General features: G+C 40.9%; 1 protein-coding gene across 9 annotated transcripts in view; it reads right to left on the bottom strand.

The window, feature by feature from the left end:
• The window catches only part of LDB2 (LIM domain binding 2), a 380,705-nt gene that overhangs the window by 84,412 nt on the left and 276,317 nt on the right, over nucleotides 1-19,976 (bottom strand). The window lies entirely within an intron of this gene.

The raw sequence follows: 19,976 nt of genomic DNA, 5'->3' as shown, positions 1-19,976 counted from the left end.
TTCTTGCTTTTCTAGCACCTACAGGCTGTCTCTACTCCTTTGCTGTGACCCCCTCCTCCATCTTCAAAGTCAGCAATGGTGGATGGAATCCTCATGGCCTCACTTTCACTTCCTCTTCTGCCTCCCTTTTCAGCTTTTAAGGACCCTTGTGATTGTACCGGGCCCACCCAAATAATCCAAGATAATCTCCCAACTCAAGGTCTTTCATTTAATTGTATCTGCAAAGTTCCTTTTGCCATGTAAGGTAACATATTCATAGGTACCAGGGATTCAGGCTGGACATCTCTGGGAGGCTATTATTCTGTCTACCATAAAGATTATCTTTAAAGAGCTTCTGTTCTGCAAGGGAGTATAGTCAAAAATACAACACACACACACACACACACACACACACACACACACACACACACACGGTGCAACATATAGATAATGTACAGTGAATGGGACAAACAACCAAAAAAAAAAAAAATTGCATGTGCTTGAGGAAATCCTTCTAGCTCATGCACTGATCTCTTCTATAAACATTCACTGAACCCAGAGTAGGTGTAAAGCTCTTTGGCAAGTGCTAGAAACACAAAGATAGATTTTTGTCCTTGTCTTTATACCTCATTTCTAATAACAAAATATCTAAGTATTTATAATGCAATGTGAAAATAGTTAAAGTTAAAAATAGGTTTATGATTTTGAACTCTTTGCCATTTTCTTCTGAATCCTGAATTCGGTATACAATTTTATTATTTTTGAAGCACCAAGAAGATTAAAATGTCCTTTTAATAAATTGTGCAACCACACTGCACAGCCTAATTTAAATGACTTTAAATCAGTGAACATTTCAGATTAGACCCCATGGTCTCCTGACTCATCAGCCACACCAATTCTAGATCTATTTAAGTTTTATACTGTCACACTCATAAGCTGCACCTAAGCTTTACATTTATACTTTAGTCCTTGGAACTAAAAATAATTTGAATATTGATATGTATAAATCTACACTGTGCCTCCACGAAAGGGATCGTATCTCTCAAATATACTTGAAAAGAGATTAAGATTCTAATAGGTTATTAAATTGATTCTATTTTTCTAACACATTTAGGTCAATGCTCCAAAAATTGGAAAGGGAAAGTATGGCGAGTAAGAGAGCATGGGAAGATTTGCTGTGATATTAGGTGAGTGGAATACGGTAATGTTATTTATCCGTGTGTTTATGAAACAGAAAAGAAAATCACAGATTAAATTACTCAGGAGCCTGAAATGTGTATAAAGAATGTTTAAATAATGCTCTACTGTGTAGGTAAACATGATTAGTCCTGAATAGCTAACACTTTATCCTTAGCTAATTTGGATGTTGAGCTCTGAATTCCAGTTCCTTGGGAAGTTTTTCATTGTTGTTCTGTCTTGTCCTCAAGCACCGGCACGGCTCCCCAGAAGTTCTTGCATAGAGCTGATGGCGCTATGGAGGCAGGATCTAGCTTCTATCTTTTCTTGTAGGTGTTACTTGTAGATATTAAGGTATCTACAGGATACTTGTAGATATTAGCTGATTTCTTCCCCCATTTAGAAACCAAATGGATTCATTGGGAACTCTTAATCACTGAGACGATATAAACTACTGTGCATCTGCCTATTGTCTCTATCAATAATTATGAAACTTTTTCTTAAACTCTTAAGGGTGTTTATAAGGAATTCACATGGAAGAAATTGCAAGAAGAAAATGATCATATGGGAAAATGTTCAAACTAGTAATCAAAGTACGATACATATTAAAATAATAATAAAAAGACTAAAACATAAACCTGATGAGGTTGTGGTAAAACAATCATACTCACATACTTCTAGGGAAATCAATGTAACAATTGCTCCTTGTCTGGAGAATCTCTGACTCTCTGATAGTTTATTAGGTGTGACTCTAAGCTGTTGGTAAATACTCTTGCCAAACTGCCGTTCTGATGTTCAGATCTTAAGCGCTCTGAAGTTCTCCAAGACCTTTGAGAAACCACTGTCCGATGTTAAGACCTTTGATTTGGGGCCATCACTTATATTCTAAATGCCTGTAATTTCTTTCAAAGAAAATTCACTTCAAAAAAAATGTAAGAGGTTGAGGACCCCAATTAAAATGGGGAATAAGAAGAATGCTTATAACTAACAATATATTAGTACCACTTAACTCTTGACAATTATTTAACTAAAGATTTTCTACCTCATTGGAAAGAGAAAACCATATAACCACACAACGCATTTGTGCTTTTAATTAGGCAAAGTCAATTATAATAAAACAAGTGGTAACTCTGATTTTTAAACGATTTTTCATAAACAAGATACTGGATAAACTGGCTGCCTAAGACTGAGTAGTTTTAGTTTTATACAGTTGTTCTAAAGCTGCAGTACCTCAGAAATCCAAAAGGAAATTCTACTACTGAAATACCACTGCATAATAAATAAAAAATTCTACTACATAATAAACACGAAGATTCATTCAACTTTAGACTCGCCTGTATTCAGAAATTAGTAAACGCATTATGCTAGCATGTAAATGGAAATGCGCCTTGTAGTGAAGTAAACAATATTGATGTTTCTACTTATTATAAATAGTCATTATAAATAATCAAAACAATGGAAATAAGACATGCTTGAACTTTGATAGGGGTGATACAGGTTCAAGGCAGGTTCCTTTGTCTCAATGAAGGGAAAACAAGCCAAATTCATTTTACTTCCGTAAATTAACATTATTTCATTCTAACATACCTTGTACTTCTCTCCTCAAGCAAAGCAGTCTGATTTAAGTATCTTTATTCTTGCTATTTCAAAGATTCTTTCATTCAGTATATGTTTATTAAGTACCTGCTACGGGGCCTGCCTTTGTTTTAGGTGATGGAGATAAATAGCAGACAAGTGGGAAGACAGAGAATAAAGCTGGTAGTGAAGGAAGGTAGTCTAGTTTAGACTGGCTGGTATGCAAGGCTGCAGTGGGGAGGTGTTGATGGAGCTGAGTCTGGACTGAACGGGCCATGTGAGCATCTGGCAGTGGAAAGGTCCAGGCCCAGGGACCAGCAAGGACAAAGGCCTTAAGAGAGGAATAAGCTAGAATTGAAGGTGCTTGGCGTGTCCTAGTATGAGACAGCAGGCAACGTGGAAGGACCACAGGCAAGGAGAGTGAGGTGACAGATGAGCTCAGAGAAGGAGGTGGGGTCAGATTATCTGGAGCCTTCTCGGCCACGGCAAAGGGCTGACATGTCAATCTTAGTGCAATGAGATAGCACTAGAAGGCTTCAGCCAGTGATGTGATCAGACGGACCTACTCTGTTTTTAAATGTATCATGATCTGATGAAGGTACTGTTTTTAAATGTGTCATCCATCTGTCAACGTGGTTCCAAAACGCCACAAAATTTTTTGATCCTCCCAGAAATCTAATAGGCATTTTTCTTCCATTTTCTACCAAAAGACTTCTGCCACACCACCTCACATATGTGCTGGAGAAACGACGATGACTGTGATAAACCCCATCCCGCTCTTAGGGAGCTTCTGATCAAGCAATTGTTAGAGCTATTAATTCATTAATTAAGGACAAATGAGATGTGTGCCATGGTTTGTTCTTGGAAACACTGTTTATCTATCGCCTGACACACATTTAGGACCCGTACATATTTGCCGAATGAATGGGTGCAGTCCATGAATGGATTTATGTGTTCCAAGTTCCAAGAACTTACTTGTAATCCTTACTTCATTTCCTTTCATTTAATTCAACCAGTGCCTTGGCATAATCAGATAATTTTGGATCCCGATTTTTTCAGCTCTACCACAGGGTGTTTCTCTCACTTGTGTGCCTCTCATGAGGGGCAAAGTTTCTTTATCCCTTTATCCAAAGCACTGATAATAACATTCTGCAGGTGAGGTCCACAGCCATGGCTGGACCTCTTACCATGAATCAGTACCCTCTAAGTATGAAATTGAAATCCTTTACTGACTTTCAGAATAAGTCCATGCTCTAGTTACTGATGCCTCATGGACATGGTGCAGGGTTGATGGGGAGAGAGTGAGGTGTCAGAGAAAGACCTAAGCTAAAGGATGAAAAGACATCAATCAGACACAGGGGACCAGGGGGAAGAGAGTAGTCCTGGCTCAGGGGACAGACAGCACGTGTCAAGGAGCATATGTGCGTTTCCCATGATTTGGGCGGCTGCTTTCGTCAGATCTTAAATATTTATACCTTAGAAGAGCTTGTCTGGATGAACTACTCCATTACATAATGTTCTCTCATTCCTTCCTTATGACAGTACAATATTCTTTTAGTTATCCAAACTTTATAATATAGTTTAAATCCGGTAGATTTATTTCTGCCCTCACTATTATTTTTATTTCAACATTTTCATAATTATACTGTTTATTCTTCAAGATGAACCTTAAGATAATTTTGTCAAGTCCCCCCGTCCCTCCCCCCCACACAAGAAAAATTGGAAGGAGGTTGGTTTAAATTAAATTGAATTTGCTAAAAAAGGGTTGACATCTTTAAAATACCCAATCCTCCCGTACAGGAACATGAAATGTTTGTCCACTTGTTTAAGTCTTTATCTCTACCTCAAAATCATTCTGTAGCTTTCCATAGGTAAATAGCTAACAATGCTTGAATATTTTAGTTATGCTGAAGGGTTAATATAATTTTTTTCATTATATTTCTATTTGGAACACTGACACTTACTTGAACGCTCCTACTATTTTAATAGTTCTTTAGAAGATATTTTTTGAGTTTTCTAGGTGAAGAAATCCATGTATTTCCTTCTTTCAAATATATTTATACCATTAATTTCTCATCTTATTACACTAGTTAGAACAGCTCTTTGAGAAAAAAAAGTGTTAAATAATGAGGAAAGTAGTAGGCTTTCTTTTTTTTTTCCCCTAATTTTTTTGAGAATTTCCTCTAGGATTAGGGAAGTACTATATGTTGATTTGAGATCTGATCATATTACTTATTACAGAAAGAAAAACAAATTCTTTTTCTACATCTTGTTTTTATGATTTTGTCCTTTTTAATCCTGATGGATGTTTAATTTGATCAAATGCCTTCTCACTATTGAGTTGATTGTCTAAGTTCCTTTAGAAAGCTATCTATTAACATATTTTCAATTATTGAATAATTTTATACTCGGTATAAACCTTTCTCTTGTGCACACATGCACACATATATTTTTTAATAAATTTTTGCATCAATTCAACTTATGATTTCACTAATTTCCTTAACAAATACCCATGAAAGCAGTGCTCTATATGAGGCACTAGCCTAGCTACTAAATTAGAATGATAGAGCCAGAGAAGACCTCAGGTCTAGTCCAGTGACTCCCATAGCATTTTCTAATCCCAATGGGTCTCTGAAAATCTCAAAATGCAACCCTAGCTAGTTCCATATTTCAAAAATACTATTAAAAAAGGAATATGTTTAGCATGTTTCTCTGATTTGAGTAGGAATGAATTTAACTCATGGTGATACTGATTAGCTCCTGATTAGTGATTATGAATAACACTTAACATATGTGGGAAAAATATATTACAAAACACTAACAATTATTTAATAAATGTAATAAGGTTATTATTCATGATTATATTCCACATCCTCATTTTACAGCAGAAAAATCTGATGACTAGAGAAGAAAGCTGCGTAGCTACTTGGGGCCAGGATGAGGTAAAGTAGAATGATTATTGTTTTTCTTTTTTTTTGCGGTACGCGGGCCTCTCACTGTTGTGGCCTCTCCCGTTGCAGAGCACAGGCTCCGGACGCGCAGGCTCAGTGGCCAGGACTCACGGGCCCAGCCGCTCCGCGGCATGTGGGATCCTCCCGGACCGGGGCACGAACCCGTGTCCCCTGCATCGGCAGGCGGACTCTCAACCACTGCGCCACCAGGGAAGCCCTGATTATTGTTTTTAAGCAACCAATCTTTGTTTATTTCTATGCCTGAATTTAATTTTTATTAACTTTTTAATTACATAAGTAATACACATGCAAAAAATTAATACAGTACTGCTGCAGAGACTCACTAACTGTTCACTAGATCTGATTTCTTTTTCTAGGCCTAGAGTAGACCTCATTTCTTAAACTGCCTTTCAGTTGGGTGCTGCCTTGTGATGGAGTTGTAACCAATGCCCAATGGACGTTCTCATTGTTTTCATTTTTTTTCCACCAAGTAGACATCAAGACATATTCAACTTTCAGAAATGACGAGTAAAATCATTCTACATGTAATTGGCAAGCTCTTTCCCACCTCTAACAGCCAGATATTGAAGACCCAGCAAAGGATTCCATGGACCCCCACCCGCCATGGGTGGAGTAGCCAGGAGATGGGAGGAGCCTGGATTACCACCAGGAGGAGAGCTGCCACATACTGGGAAAACCCATCTGGACTTTGAGATATCGAGTTTTGTTTGTTGAAGAAGCTAGGGTTAACTAATACAATTATTAGGAGTCTAAAGTTTCCCTGACAACCCTGTACCCACCAATGTCAGTGCCTTCACCCCTCCCCAGGTCACCTTTGTTATCAGTATGTTATGTAGCCTTGTAAATATTTAAATCATACATTTATCTCCATTTATATGTCCACATAGATAACACATATCATTTTATGTGCATGCTTTTTGTTTTGTTCTATTTGTTTTACATAAAAGTTATACAATAAATCTATCTATATGGAACTTGTCTTTTTTCACTCAATAATACATCTTTGAGTTCTAAGACTAAGACATCTAATTGATTAGATTAGATGATTAGGCATTGCTTGATTTTAATCACTGGATTGTATTCCAGAATACAGCTGTTTCGCTCATTATGTAAACATTCCCTTGTTGAGGGGCATAGACAGTGTTTTTCAACTTTTTCCAAAAGGACAGACACTGAAAAGGAAAAAAAAGTATGTTTTATTTAACTAAGTACCAGTAATCACCCTTCACATGCTGTGATCAATTTACTCCCCCACCTGCCCTGATAGTACATGTTTTACCCACAACTTCACCAGCAATGAACAGTGTTAACTTTTGCATTTTTTGCCATTTAGATCACAAAGTGTGTCCCTTACAAAGTGGCAGCCCTAAAGTATGCAAAACTTTCTCGACATGTAGATGATGAAATTAAGTAATTAATTACAGACTTCCAGCTCATGGGGGTTACTGCTCCAAGTGAACCATCCACATCTGACATTTTCAGATGGTTTGCCATTTTCTGAATCTTTTTACCCAAAACCACTTCACTTGACTAAAGGAAAAAACGAAACAAACTACTCCAGACCTAGAGAAGCAAAACAATTCCATTCCTTGATTTTTCAAAGGTGCCAGACATCAAGAATTCTTATGAAATTATTCCAATATGATTTACTGGGCCTTCTCAAACTCAAACCCATGGAGACACCACAAGTCATTCAATTTTGTGTTTTAATATCAGCACAATTCAACTGGGTTAAAGAAATGTTGCCTGAGAAACAGACATATGTGTGTGATTTCAAACTTAATAGAAACCAGGACTCAGCAACCTTTAGCAATGCCAAGAGATGCAAAAGAGATGATTTCCTCTCTGCAGAGACAGAGGCAAACGTGGATAAAACTGGGCCCTCTCCCAGGGCTGGATATGATACAAATCGTTCCCTGCAAGGTGTTAAGTGGTCACTAAAATAGAAGCTAATAAAACATGACCCTTTAAAGTGGATTTTGAAGTCGCAGGAAAGGTTTGTAGAATTAAAATAATAAACTGGCTGTACCCACCATCCTCCCAGCTCCATTTCAACCTCACCCGCTCCCTTAGTGCTTCTGTGCTCAGCACACCTCGAAACCTTTGCTCACGCAGCATCCTTTGCCTGGGATATCGTAGTCCTCCCTCTTCTGTTTCATCCCAAGTCTTAGGCATCCTCAAATTTTAGCTAAAGCACCATATCCTGTGGTGGTGAATCCCTTTTTCCCTCTGAGTTTTCCACTTCTCTCCTTGGTATTCTTTTTTAAAAAAAAACTTTATTGGAGTATAATTGTTTTACAATGGTGTTAGTTTTTACAAAAGCGTTAGTTTCTGCTGTGTAACAAAGTGAATCAGTTATATGTATACATATATCCCCACATCTCCTCCCTCCCATGCCTTCCTCCCACCCTCCCCATTCCACCCCTCTAGGTGGTCACAAAGCACCGAGCTGATCTCCCTGTGCTATGTGGCTGCTTCCCACTAGCTATCTGTTTTACATTTGGTAGTGTATATATGTCCATGCCACTCTCTCGCTTTGTCACAGCTTACCCTTCCCCCTCCCCGTGTCTTCAAGTCCATTCTTTTTTTTTTTTTAGATTCCATATATATGTGTTAGCGTACAGTATTTATTTTTCTCTTTCTGACTTACTTCACTCTGTATGACAGACTCTAGGTCCATCCACCTCACTACAAATAACTCAGTTTTGTTTCTTTTTATGACTGAGTAATATGCCATTGTATATATGTGCCACATCTTCTTTATCCATTCATCTGTTGATGGACACTTAGGTTGCTTCAATGTCCTGGCTATTGTAAAGAGAGCTGCAGTGAACATTGTGGTACATGACTCTTTTTGAATTATGGTTTTCTCATCTCCTTGGTATTCTTAAAGTGATTTTAAAATTGGATGCTGCAGTGAAAGTTCATTTATTCACTTTGTGACCTTGAACAAACGATTTATGCTCTTTACACCCCACTGTCTTCATCTGTCAAATGGGAATAGAATAGTCACGAATTCAGTGAACAGGTATTAATAACATCATGCATGCAAAGTGCTTAGCACTGACTCTGCTAAGCATTTAATGCATGTCATTGCTCCCATAACACTGTGTGTGCACAGACTGTATGGCTTACACTGCAGTACTGGAATCATTCATTTTATTGTCTTTCCATCAGTGACTGTGATTCCCTGAAGGTAGGGAACATTTCTCAATCATCTCAGTATCACAGCACATTCGTGACATAAATAGCTACTTAAGAGACATTTGGCAAATGGATGGAGGTGGACTTAGCATGTCTATTTAGACAGGCTGCCAACCCCAAACTGGTTATGTATACACATGGGTTTCTGATACAGAGGTAAAGCCACTTTCAAAACTCAGGGCTGGAGAACCAAAACCACAAGAAGAAGAAAAAAAGGTTTTAGGGTCCCATATAGGGAATTTTCATATCTGAATATTCTAGTCCAGATAATTAAGGATCAGAGCTAGTCATTTTAACAGATTCGTTTTGGGATTAAAGTTAATTTTGAGTTTTACAAGTAAAAAAGCATCTCATCTGAGACTACTTAGTTTGAAGGGGCTGGAAGGGAAGGGAAGGGAGAAAGGAAGAAAAAGAAAGGAAGGAAGGAAGGAAGGACGGAAGGAAGGGAGGAAGGAAGAAAGGAAGAAAGACACCATCTGCAAGTCAGCATTCCAGGGGCATTTTACAGGGAAGTAAAAATCCTTGGAAATGAGAAGCAGTAAAAGGGTCAGCTTCACATTCCACTGAAGTCCACTGGGGGCTGTGCTTCTGACCCTAGATTGTGTCTACAAGGAAAGGAACAGCGATTCTGACAGTGAATTCAATGTCGCGTAGGCTTTCTGGCAGCAGGACTTAACAGCCCAACTGCACCTACCCAGGGCTGGTAAAACCACGTGGGTGCCAGCTGTTGGAATCTGACATGCTGTGTGCAGATTTTCAGAAAAATCAGAGGATTTAGGCAAGATAAGGCAGCTTCTGGGCATTCTGTGGGTTCTGGGATGGGTCTGAGCCTTGGTACCCAGTTACCAGCATGGGGCTAATGTCCCTCGTGGGTTAAACAGCTAAAAACCCTCACTTTCTACCATTATCCAATAGCTCTTTCCCTGAAGCTGCCCATCCTCTTGCAGTGAGGGGACTGTGGCTTCACCTCCCAGGATGAAATGACCCTTCTGGCCTCTGTCTGCACTCCATCACCTCCAAGAGGAGAGGTACCATCTAACCAGGAGATGAGGGTTCCAGACGTCTCCTGGACCACAGGAGCTGGAGCAGGTCCACTGCATCTTGATGCACACAGCTCTGGCTTCTCTCTCACTCCCCTCTTTCTCCTCTGTCACTATTAAGAACTGACAAAAAGGCTCAGGGACCCTCCTGGCCTTGTTGTTCCCAGGCCTCACTAGCCCTGATCTCCTCCCTGGAGTGGGCCATGGGGTCAAGAGCGTGGACCTGGAGCCACCCGGCCTGAACTTGAATCCCAGTTCTGCCACTGCGTGACCTTGGACAAGTTACTTAATCAGCCTGACCTTGGGTTTCTCATCTGCTAGGTGAGAAACCTGTGAGAACAGGGCCAGCCTCACAGGGATTCTGTAGAGAGCACATAAAATCCACCACAGAATGCTCTCACCTCTGACTATTAATTAGGCGATGAATTATTAATCATACCCTAGTTAATTTTTCTTCATAGCATTGACCACATATTATATTTGTATATTATCTGCTCCTTCACTAGAATACAAGCTCCAAGAAGGAAGGAACTGTATCTGTTTGCTCCTGGCTATATTCTCAGAACTGAGAGCAATGTGGAACATAGAGTAGGCACTTAAATATTTATTGAATGGCTGAACTTTGCACTTAAAGACCTTGATAATAGTTATTTTATTATTTTTTCATTGTTATTCGCGGTAGCTTTCTATATGGATTAAATAACATGGAACATACCTGAGTATTGACTTTGTGTTCAATACACAGTGAATAAACGCTAGAAACAGAAAAAAGGAAGGGAGATGGAGGATGAATGGAAAGAAGGAGAGAAGGGCAGACACATTCCCAAATAACTTCTGCGTGGGAGGCAGCGAGGAGAATGGGAAGGTGGGACAGAGACACCGAAACCCTCGGCCAGGCACTCACGTGTGAGTGAGGCTTGTGGGTCTGGGAGACAAGGCCACCAGGAGAACTCGTGCTGGGTGGGAGTTACTCCGGGCTGCACAGGAGCTGCGGGACGGCTGCATCTGGGATCTAGAGGCGTCTCCCAAGCTCTTTCCCAGGCTGGGGAATCAGGGATGTAACTCTCCACTGCCTGCTCAATAAAAGGCCCCCAGACCTTCCTGTAAAGTGAAGTGCTGGGCTTCATCCTCTTTCTCGCTCACTAGATGGCTAGAGAAGAATCGGCCTGGGGTAGCATGAGAGACACAGGCTGTGAAAGCAGACAGAACAGGGCCCAACCCACTTCTGTTGCTCCAGGGAGCCTCAGTTTAAGATAGTTAATGAGAATGGATCCACCTGTTCTTGTTCTCTGCAGACCCCACCCCCTCCATGTCAATACACGTGTGTTATATACCTAGGCGGCTGATCATAAACTAGTTACATGGGGATAATATTACTTTCCTTCCATATGACCTTGGGGATTAACTGAAATAGAAAAAAATGACAGTGAGTGTCTAGCTGAGCTCCCGGGGCACAACAGTGCTCAGGAGACTCCACCAGGGATGGAGGGATGCAGAGTTAGGGCCTTGAATACAGCAAGTCCTCATTACTTGCTTACTGAAGGCAAGAACAAAGGCTGAAATCCAGACACCACCTCACTGTATAAATCTTCCACCACTGACACAAAAAACGAGATGATTCTAAGCATTTTCACAAAGGAACTTGCAAGATGGCTGCTTCTGAGGACACAGGGCTCAGGGGCTGTCCCTGCCCTACTCTCTCCCTTTCCAGCAAACTCGGGGCTAACCTCATTCACTGGTCTGCACTGCCCAACTTGTCCAAGATCCCAAAGATAAAAAACAGCACTGCACGATAATCTAGATGCATTTCTCTCGTCTTTGTGCCATTATTTTCTCAAATCTTTGACAACTCTATGTATTCTTTTTGTAGTTTACATTTGAATGACGCTGGTATGTACCTGGTTACTTTAATAGCACCTCTACAAAATTCTTCCTCACGCCGTCTCTCCTTCCCTCCGCCCCCCTCCCCCTCTCTCTTTTTTCCTTTCTCCCAAGTCTTTTGTTATCAGAATTTCACCCCCTCCCTCAGAGGGAACATTTTAACAGCATGGGTTTATGACTACCGTAAAGAAGAAAGTTTGAAAGGCAAAGCTGGAGCCGTGATCCCCAGCTTTATAACAAACTCCTGTCAAAACATAAACCACAGCCAGACATGAGCCATGGCGACAGAATGCAAGACCATAAAGATGATAGAGATCAGACAGGACAGGCACCTTATAGAAACAAACACCTTCCTTGCAAACAGATAGAGCGAGTGTAACACTGAAAAACACTTCCCAGAAAAAAAAATGGTCCGAAGAATTAAGGACAAAAACATAAAATTCAAATGACAGCCCAGCCCAAGGAGATAAACCCAAGGGAGACAAAGAATCCAATTTTACTAAATCAAACCGACATCTCTTCCTGACTTTAATTGACCTCAGTAAGCTGGATCCTGAACAAACATAAAATTAAGAAGTGGGGTGCATCCCGTGGAGAAATGGACCATCAGTGTATAGATGTTTGAAGTTCCACTTTCTCAGGACTTTCTTGGTTCTGTACAGAAAGGTGAAATCATCCATTCCACTGGTGGCAACCATCATGAGGTCAGGGATTCAGTGTTCCTGAGAGTACCACATGGAAGGTTCCAGATCTGAGGTCTGGCTCCTGCAATATGTCGGAACATCAATTCAGGTTTCTATGGTGCTGTCATCGTTGGAAAGAAATAAGCACAGGAAGAGGGAAGTGAAGCTAATGGAGGCAGCTTACCAGGATGCCAAGGAAAGCCTGGTCTTCTGTTAAACTGGAAGCATTACAAATGGAGAAAGTACCACACCCATCTCTATTCACAGGAGTCTCTTAGTTACCAAGGGTGGTGTGTTTTGAAAAATCTCCCCATAGACTCTCTGGCTTCCGTTTGCTGGCCATTCTTGCTGACCCTTCTTCCTTCCTTTATATTTTTCTGGGTAACTCTTTCTCTTTTTTTTTTTAATTTCTGCAGCACGCGGGCCTCTCACTGTTCTGGCCTCTCCCGCTGCGGAGCACAGGCTCTTTCTCTTTAGCTCTCAACTTGAGAACTACTTCTTCTGGGACGTCCTCTCTAATTTCCATAGGCTAAGCTGGTCTGGTGTATCTCCTGCAAATTCTCTTGACAACCTACCCTTCTCTGTCATAGGATTAATCACATTATAGTTGTTCTCAAACAGACTACAACTTGAGGAGCATGTTGAGATAAAGATTCCCAAGCCTCACCTCCAAAAGCATCTGTTTCAGCAGGACTGGCCAGGGTCTGACTTTTTTTTTTTTTTTCAAAGTTGTTTTTTTGCGGTACGCGGGCCTCTCACTGTTGTGGCCTCTCCCGTTGCGGAGCACAGGCTCCGGACGCGCAGGCCCAGTGACCATGGCTCACGGGCCCAGCCGCTCCGCGGCATGTGGGATCTTCCCGGACCGGGGCATGAACCCGTGTCCCCTGCATTGGCAGGCGGACTCTCAACCACTGCGCCACCAGGGAAGCCCCAGGGTCTGACTTTTTAACAAGTATCCCAGGTGCTTTGGTTGTAGATAATCCCTAGATCATATTTCAAGACTAATTTATTTGAATTGTCTCTGTGTCCTTTTAGAATGTAGGTTCCATGAGAACAGAAACCATATCTGCCTCGTTTCACAGTAGGACTGATCCCAGCACTCAGTACCCAATAACAGCCACCCCCTACCCTCTCTCTCTCTCTCTCTCTATATATATATATATATATATGTGTGTGTGTATATATATATATATGTGTGTGTGTGTGTGCGTGTGTGTGTGTATGTAGGCATGTAGATGGCTGTGTATCTATGTATGTATATGTATACCTGTATATGTACATATGTACACACACGTATAGTCATGGAGTGAATGTGACATGGAGTTCTGTTTGGTAGATTAGAGTCTGCTCTTCTCGACAGAGATGAGAATGATCACAGCATGGAGTACTGGGACGCAGCATCTCATAGCTTCCGGTTGTTATCACCAATTTCCTCCATGAGGGGTTGCCAAGAGAATGGATAGGATTCTCAGAAAGTAAAAACAAAAGCAAAAACTTTCACGTACTGGCAACTAGGTGACAGCTGACCACCTCTATCCTGCCGGAAACTCCACTAGGCTAACCCTGCTGGTTATTCCTGGGTGCAGACACTGATCAAGGGAACCTCATACCACCAGGCGGGAGCCTCCCCTGGTGGCACTTCTGCTGAGAGGACAAATACTTCAGTTTCCAACAACTGAGACTGTGGTGGGGCCGTGTGTCGAGATAATTCTGGGAAACAGATTTGAAAGGTGGCGTCTCTTTTCTAACATTCCCAAACTGTTATAATTCTAAGACTCCCCACACTCCACTTAACATGTTAAAATACAGTTGAGTGCCGAGCTTCACCCAAGGTTCGTTATAGTGGGGACTCTGCATGATGAATTGGTTGGAGATGAGGGATTTGCAGTAATCCAAGAAAGTAATTCCCAGAGCCAACAGGCCGTTGTAAGCATGTGTGAATTGATAACCTGAGTGATCATTCGTGCAATTTCAGGCTGTGGTGATACGAACAGTATCTCGCTAGTGGATAATACCAGTTGTCAAGCATATGTTTTATAACCCCCAGAACTCCCTCTTGTTTTTGCAAGATGCTGGTGGATATCTTTGATTTTTTTTTTTTCCTGGCTGCATAAGACTTTGGAAAGGTTTGATTCTTTTTTTTCCTTCTTTGACCAGAGAAGTTAATAGTAGAGAAAATTTAAAAAGAAAAAGAAGTGAAGCAAGCAAATAAAAATTATGAATAACCATTTAATCAGCCCTTTAAACACCACTGAAAACAGTTTAAATTCATATTTTAATATCTGTAGCCAATGCGAGGAGAATCTTGCATACGTCAGAGGCATGCTTTCTCTGCCTGAAGGATTATGAGGGTTGGGATATGATTGTCTGCTACATCTCTTAGCCTCTGGGTGTCTCAAAGTTCTGTTAGGAAACAGACCATATCTATTCACCGCTACATCTTGAATGTCCAACAGCACTTGGCACAGTTACTAAATAATTGATGTATTCGTTCATCACATTGGGTCTTTAACAGTTGGAAGACAGGAGCTGATCAGGTAGACTGGGATTAGAAGCCAAACCAGGAAAATACGATCCAGAAAAAGGGATGAGCCTGTGTGGAAGGGGCAGGTGAGAGGAATCAGGCAAGAAGGAAGGAAGTTCTGAGTTGGAATTAAAAGAAGGTGAATTGGATGCAGAAACCAATAGCTGCCCAAGACAGATACAAAAACACAGGCAGGGAATAAATAGGTAAGGAGCACATTCTGGAAAGAAACAGAGAACTGATATTGCCAGGCAGTGTTATAGACTCTTGAGAGTTCTTCCTTGTGGAGGAATTCCCATCAAGGTGATATTCCTCACTTCTCTTTGCCTCTTCGTTCAATCCACCTGGGGGAAGCAGGGACTTGAGAAATCTTATCGGAGAGTTTAAAGTGTAGAAGGAGTAATTGGGCATCCCTAGCCCCACCCCTTCCTCTTCCTTTTCTTGGATACAAGCTCTACAGGGATTGTGTGTTCTGCTCAGTTTCTCCAGTGAGACATGACAAGCAATGCTGGTGACCGGGTGGGTTAAGTCTACTTGTTCTTGGATTTAATATTAGGAAAGCCATTTGCCTGTAGATATAAGGCATGTTCTCCAAAGAGTGTTTGTACCAGAATTACAGAGTTTTCCACATCTGACATCTCCTTTGTCTTACTTCTCAATTGGTTTAGAACTATAAGTGTTAAAAAATGTGTCATTTATTGGAATCTCAATTCACCGGACAAATAGTTGGCAGGTAGCAAATAAATTTCAACCCAATTCAATTTTACAAATGCTTTTCACACACCTACTATGTGTACAGTCCCATGTTACCTTTCAGAGTAATTACAGCAGTAACCAAGACAAGATTTCAGGCCAGGGTACTATACAACATTCTAGTCTCAAGACAGAGGAGCAGGTCTCTGATGTCATGACAACTGATTTAATGGCAAAAGCCATTGCCTGGGTTTAGATATTCAAACTTTAGCTGACCTGAGCTTCTGCAGTCCCAAGTGCATCTTGAAACATGAGCTCCTTGAAAGCAAGAACTCTGCGTTAGTCTTCGTCTTGGTCCCCATGTCTAGAACACGGCTTAGCATAGAGCATCATAATGGCATGGTTGACTAGATGGCTGCACGGATGAGTGCTGCTGGATATGGAAAGATGTGTGTTGGGAAGGAGGTAATCAATCACCTCCACCTCAAGTGATCATAACGGCAAGCCAGAGAGCATTTGAGCTCTCCTAACAATTACACTCCAAAATAAATCATGGAAATTTAGAATATGTTTTCAAAAATACTATCGTGGGGACCTTTCCTAGACAAATAACCATGTTTCAACAGTATAGGTGAAGATGCTTTGAAATAAAGATGACAGCTGATAGGTAAGTGGATAACAAATCTATACAAAGAGCTCCTGCCTCTTCCTTCCAAAGACTTTCCTTCCTTGAGTCTTTTCTTTGGGTCAGACAGTCAGGAATAATCAGTGGAACAATGATAGCTGCTTTTTTGATGGGGAAGGCTACTTTGATTTTCTAAATGACTGAGTCAGGTACCAGTTGGAGAACCAACAGCGAATGCTTCTTGAAATTCAGAGAAACCACAGACTGGATTATATACTTCAAGGGGAATAAATTAAAGAGAATAACAAAAACTATAAATGTCTGGCACACAGGAGGCCTTCGATATCTCTTGGTTGAATGACATAAATGAAGTAGACACATGCTTAGAAAAAGAAAGCCCAGACAGGTACTAACCACAAACCACTGAGATGAGGCAGTGGTTCAGGTTACAGGCAATAGCTTTGGTACAATTTCCCCTCCACACCCGAAGTCCCTTGAGTCCTCAGGAGGCCTTGGGGATTAAAGGCAAGGTGTCAAGAAGAACAACAGCTGTTGGCTAACTTCAGATGGCAGTTTTAATTGAACACTTTAGAGTTCAGCAGACAAGTTATTAAGGGTTTTGAGCCTTGGGACAGATCTGGATTTAAATATTTCCCAGCTTTAAATTTCTATGACAGTTTTTGGTAATAGCCCAGTAGTGCTTAATTTTCTCTGTTAATATTCGTATCAAACCACTGAGGAACTAAGAAGGAACTGTATGGATCTGGTGTGGGGTGAAAGCATGAGTTAGTTAATGGGGAAAACATTCAAATCTCTATATGCAAAAAGAGTCATTCATATAATTTTTGAGACTCAATCAAAACCTCTACAAAAACAATGTCATAAAAAAGCTATTGTCCCAGGTCTGTGATCTTGTGTAATGGTCTAAATTCTGATGTAATGGTCTAAATTCTGAAGTCCATCAGATTTAACACAATCTACCAATGTCCCATTTCACCATGTTTATTTTTCTGTACCTACCTCTGGACACTTTTAACCAAAGATTACCTCAAAGATTATCACTGTTGCATGCCAAAGGCAAACCTATGACTAGGATGTAAGTTCCAAGAGGGAGGACCTTTGTCTTTTTGTTCATTTCTGTTTCTCCAGCACCCAGCCTACTTCCTGGCACAGAGCAGGGACTCAATAAATATCTGTTGAATAAATAAATAAATGCTGACTGCTATGAATTTAGCAAAAATAACACTCGTGGAGAGTAACTGGAGGAAAGCAAGGGGGAAAAAACATGCCAAATAATAAAAAGGACAAAATGTTCTGCAAAGAAATGCCATTTTATTACTTTAAACATGCTTTTTAAAATCAATGGCTATCAAGTGCTACCAATTTAAGTAATACTTGGAGATACTTGAATAGATCAGTATGGCTACATTTATAATTATCATGTGGCATATATGCCTAGAAGTGGCTTAAAGTACTTGATATACATATATATATTTTATGAACATTTAACACCCCCATCCCCTCTACCATCACCAGACTTTCCTTTGTTCACTTGTGAAGCAAACTGTTTTTGGTCCCCTGGAGAAAAGAATTTCATACTAAATCAAATTACCATGATCCCAAATTTGAGGTGTTCTAATATAAGAGATTATATTGCAGCTGGTTATGTGAAAGTAGCAAAAACCTTCCACTGTTGTTATCCACACCCTTTCCGCCAGTTTTAGCTTCACAAAGGTACCAATACTACTGCTACCAAGAATGATGTTAATAGCTAATTAAATTTAAGTTCTTATCACGTGCCAGTCATTGGATTAAGTTTTTTTAAAAAACTGTACTATCTCCTCTAATACTCTCAATGACTTTACACAGTAGACACTGCTATTATCCCAATGTTATAGATAAAGGAACCAAGGCTCAGACAGATAGAGTTCATGTATCTAGAACGTGTGACTCCAAAATCAATCAATCAATAATACATCTTGTGCCATCTCTTTTATTGTGTAGGACACTTATGTGTCCCTCACATTTTTATTTAATTTTATGCACAAATGAATTCCGCAACACACCCAGCACGGGGTCATCCACATAATAGATGAACAATGAAAATTTTGCTAGATTGATGTCATCATGTGAATAAAGCCTACAAAAGTGCAATTGGCTATTTTAAAAATATTAAATAATTTATTTCTTCGGATAGCATCTCAAAGAGAATACAATAGTATCTGCTGGGGATGGTTTAAATCTACAGGGACCTTAAAGATCATCTAGTTTAACCATGTGACAAAAGTATCTGCCAAGTTCAACAGTCTTTGAAATCTTTCCATGGCTCCCTCCAGCTGTCTTCAAGGTGAAGTCCAGACTCTTTAATATGGCTTTCAAGGATCTTTCATGACGTGGTCCCTGCTTATCTCTTTGATCTCGTTTCTTACTACTTCCCCGCATCTCTGTTTCTCCTCAGCCTCTCCCGCCTCTCTCCTGTCCCTACCATCCAGCCCATGTCACAAAAAGGCACACAGTCTTGGCTCTAACAGAACTTTTTACTGCTCCTCTAAATCTCACAAGTCTCCCTTGCTTCTGCACTTTAGTTCATGAGATTCCATCTGTTTGGAATACCATTACCTTCCTCTGGTTAATTACTTCTTTAAAAACCACCTCCAGGACATTTGGAGAACATGTCTTTTAGCAATGCTTCTGCCGTTTCTTCTACTCTCCAGTAATAGAGCACATCTCACATTGGACTGAACAGTTTACTTGGTCCCCACCTGATCATAAGCTCTTTGAAGAAGAGCTACAACTGTTTCACTGCTGTATCCCCACATTACCAGGGACGGGGCAGACTGGATATGCACTTGGTGAATGAATGAGTTAGAATGAATGAGTTAGACCCAGCAGCCAGGATTTCCGACGCTCACTGAGCTCTCATCCATGAATATGTCAGCTTATCAACTGGGGAAAACACAAAAGCAATAAAGTCTTTGTGCGGTAGTTTTCTGAATCCTGGGCATGGTTTCACATGGGAAACAGTCTGAGCTGCCCTGAAAACTCATAGAAGCTTAACCACAGTCCCGAAGCCTACTCATTTCTACGGCTTCTTTTAGCCACAGGAAGCCCTTTTTTTTTTTTTTTTTTTTTTTTTTTTGGCGGCACGCGGGCCTCTCACTGTTGTGGCCTCTCCCGTTGCGGACCACAGGCTCCGGACGCGCAGGCTCAGCGGCCACGGCTCACGGGCTCAGCCGCTCCGCGGCATGTGGGACCTTCTCGGACCAGGGCATGAACCCGTGTCCCCTGCATCGGCAGGCGGACTCTCAACCACTGTGCCGCCAGGGAAGCCCAAGGAAGCCCTTCTTGATCTGCGTATGCAGTTTCACCTGTGATAGCATCCCCTGTTGTAAAGAATGTCGAAAGCTTCTTAGGGAGGCACGTTCTTCCCACTTCTGACAGCATCTCCATGGAACTCTTGTTCCCTTCTGCTCTGTCCTGGGGTCACAAAATGGCCCAGTTGGAAGGAGCTGTGGAGACCATCTTGCCCAACACCCTCATTCTGATATAGGTTGATATAGGACAGGGAACTGAAATCCTGAGTCGCCGCAAGATAGTAGTCAGAACCCTGCATATTTGAACCAA

Source organism: Orcinus orca, chromosome 4, assembly GCF_937001465.1.
Source record: "Orcinus orca chromosome 4, mOrcOrc1.1, whole genome shotgun sequence".
Taxonomy (NCBI): domain Eukaryota; kingdom Metazoa; phylum Chordata; class Mammalia; order Artiodactyla; family Delphinidae; genus Orcinus; species Orcinus orca.
The sequence above is the reverse complement of the archived record's forward strand: the minus strand, read 5'-3'. Positions and strand labels throughout refer to the sequence as shown.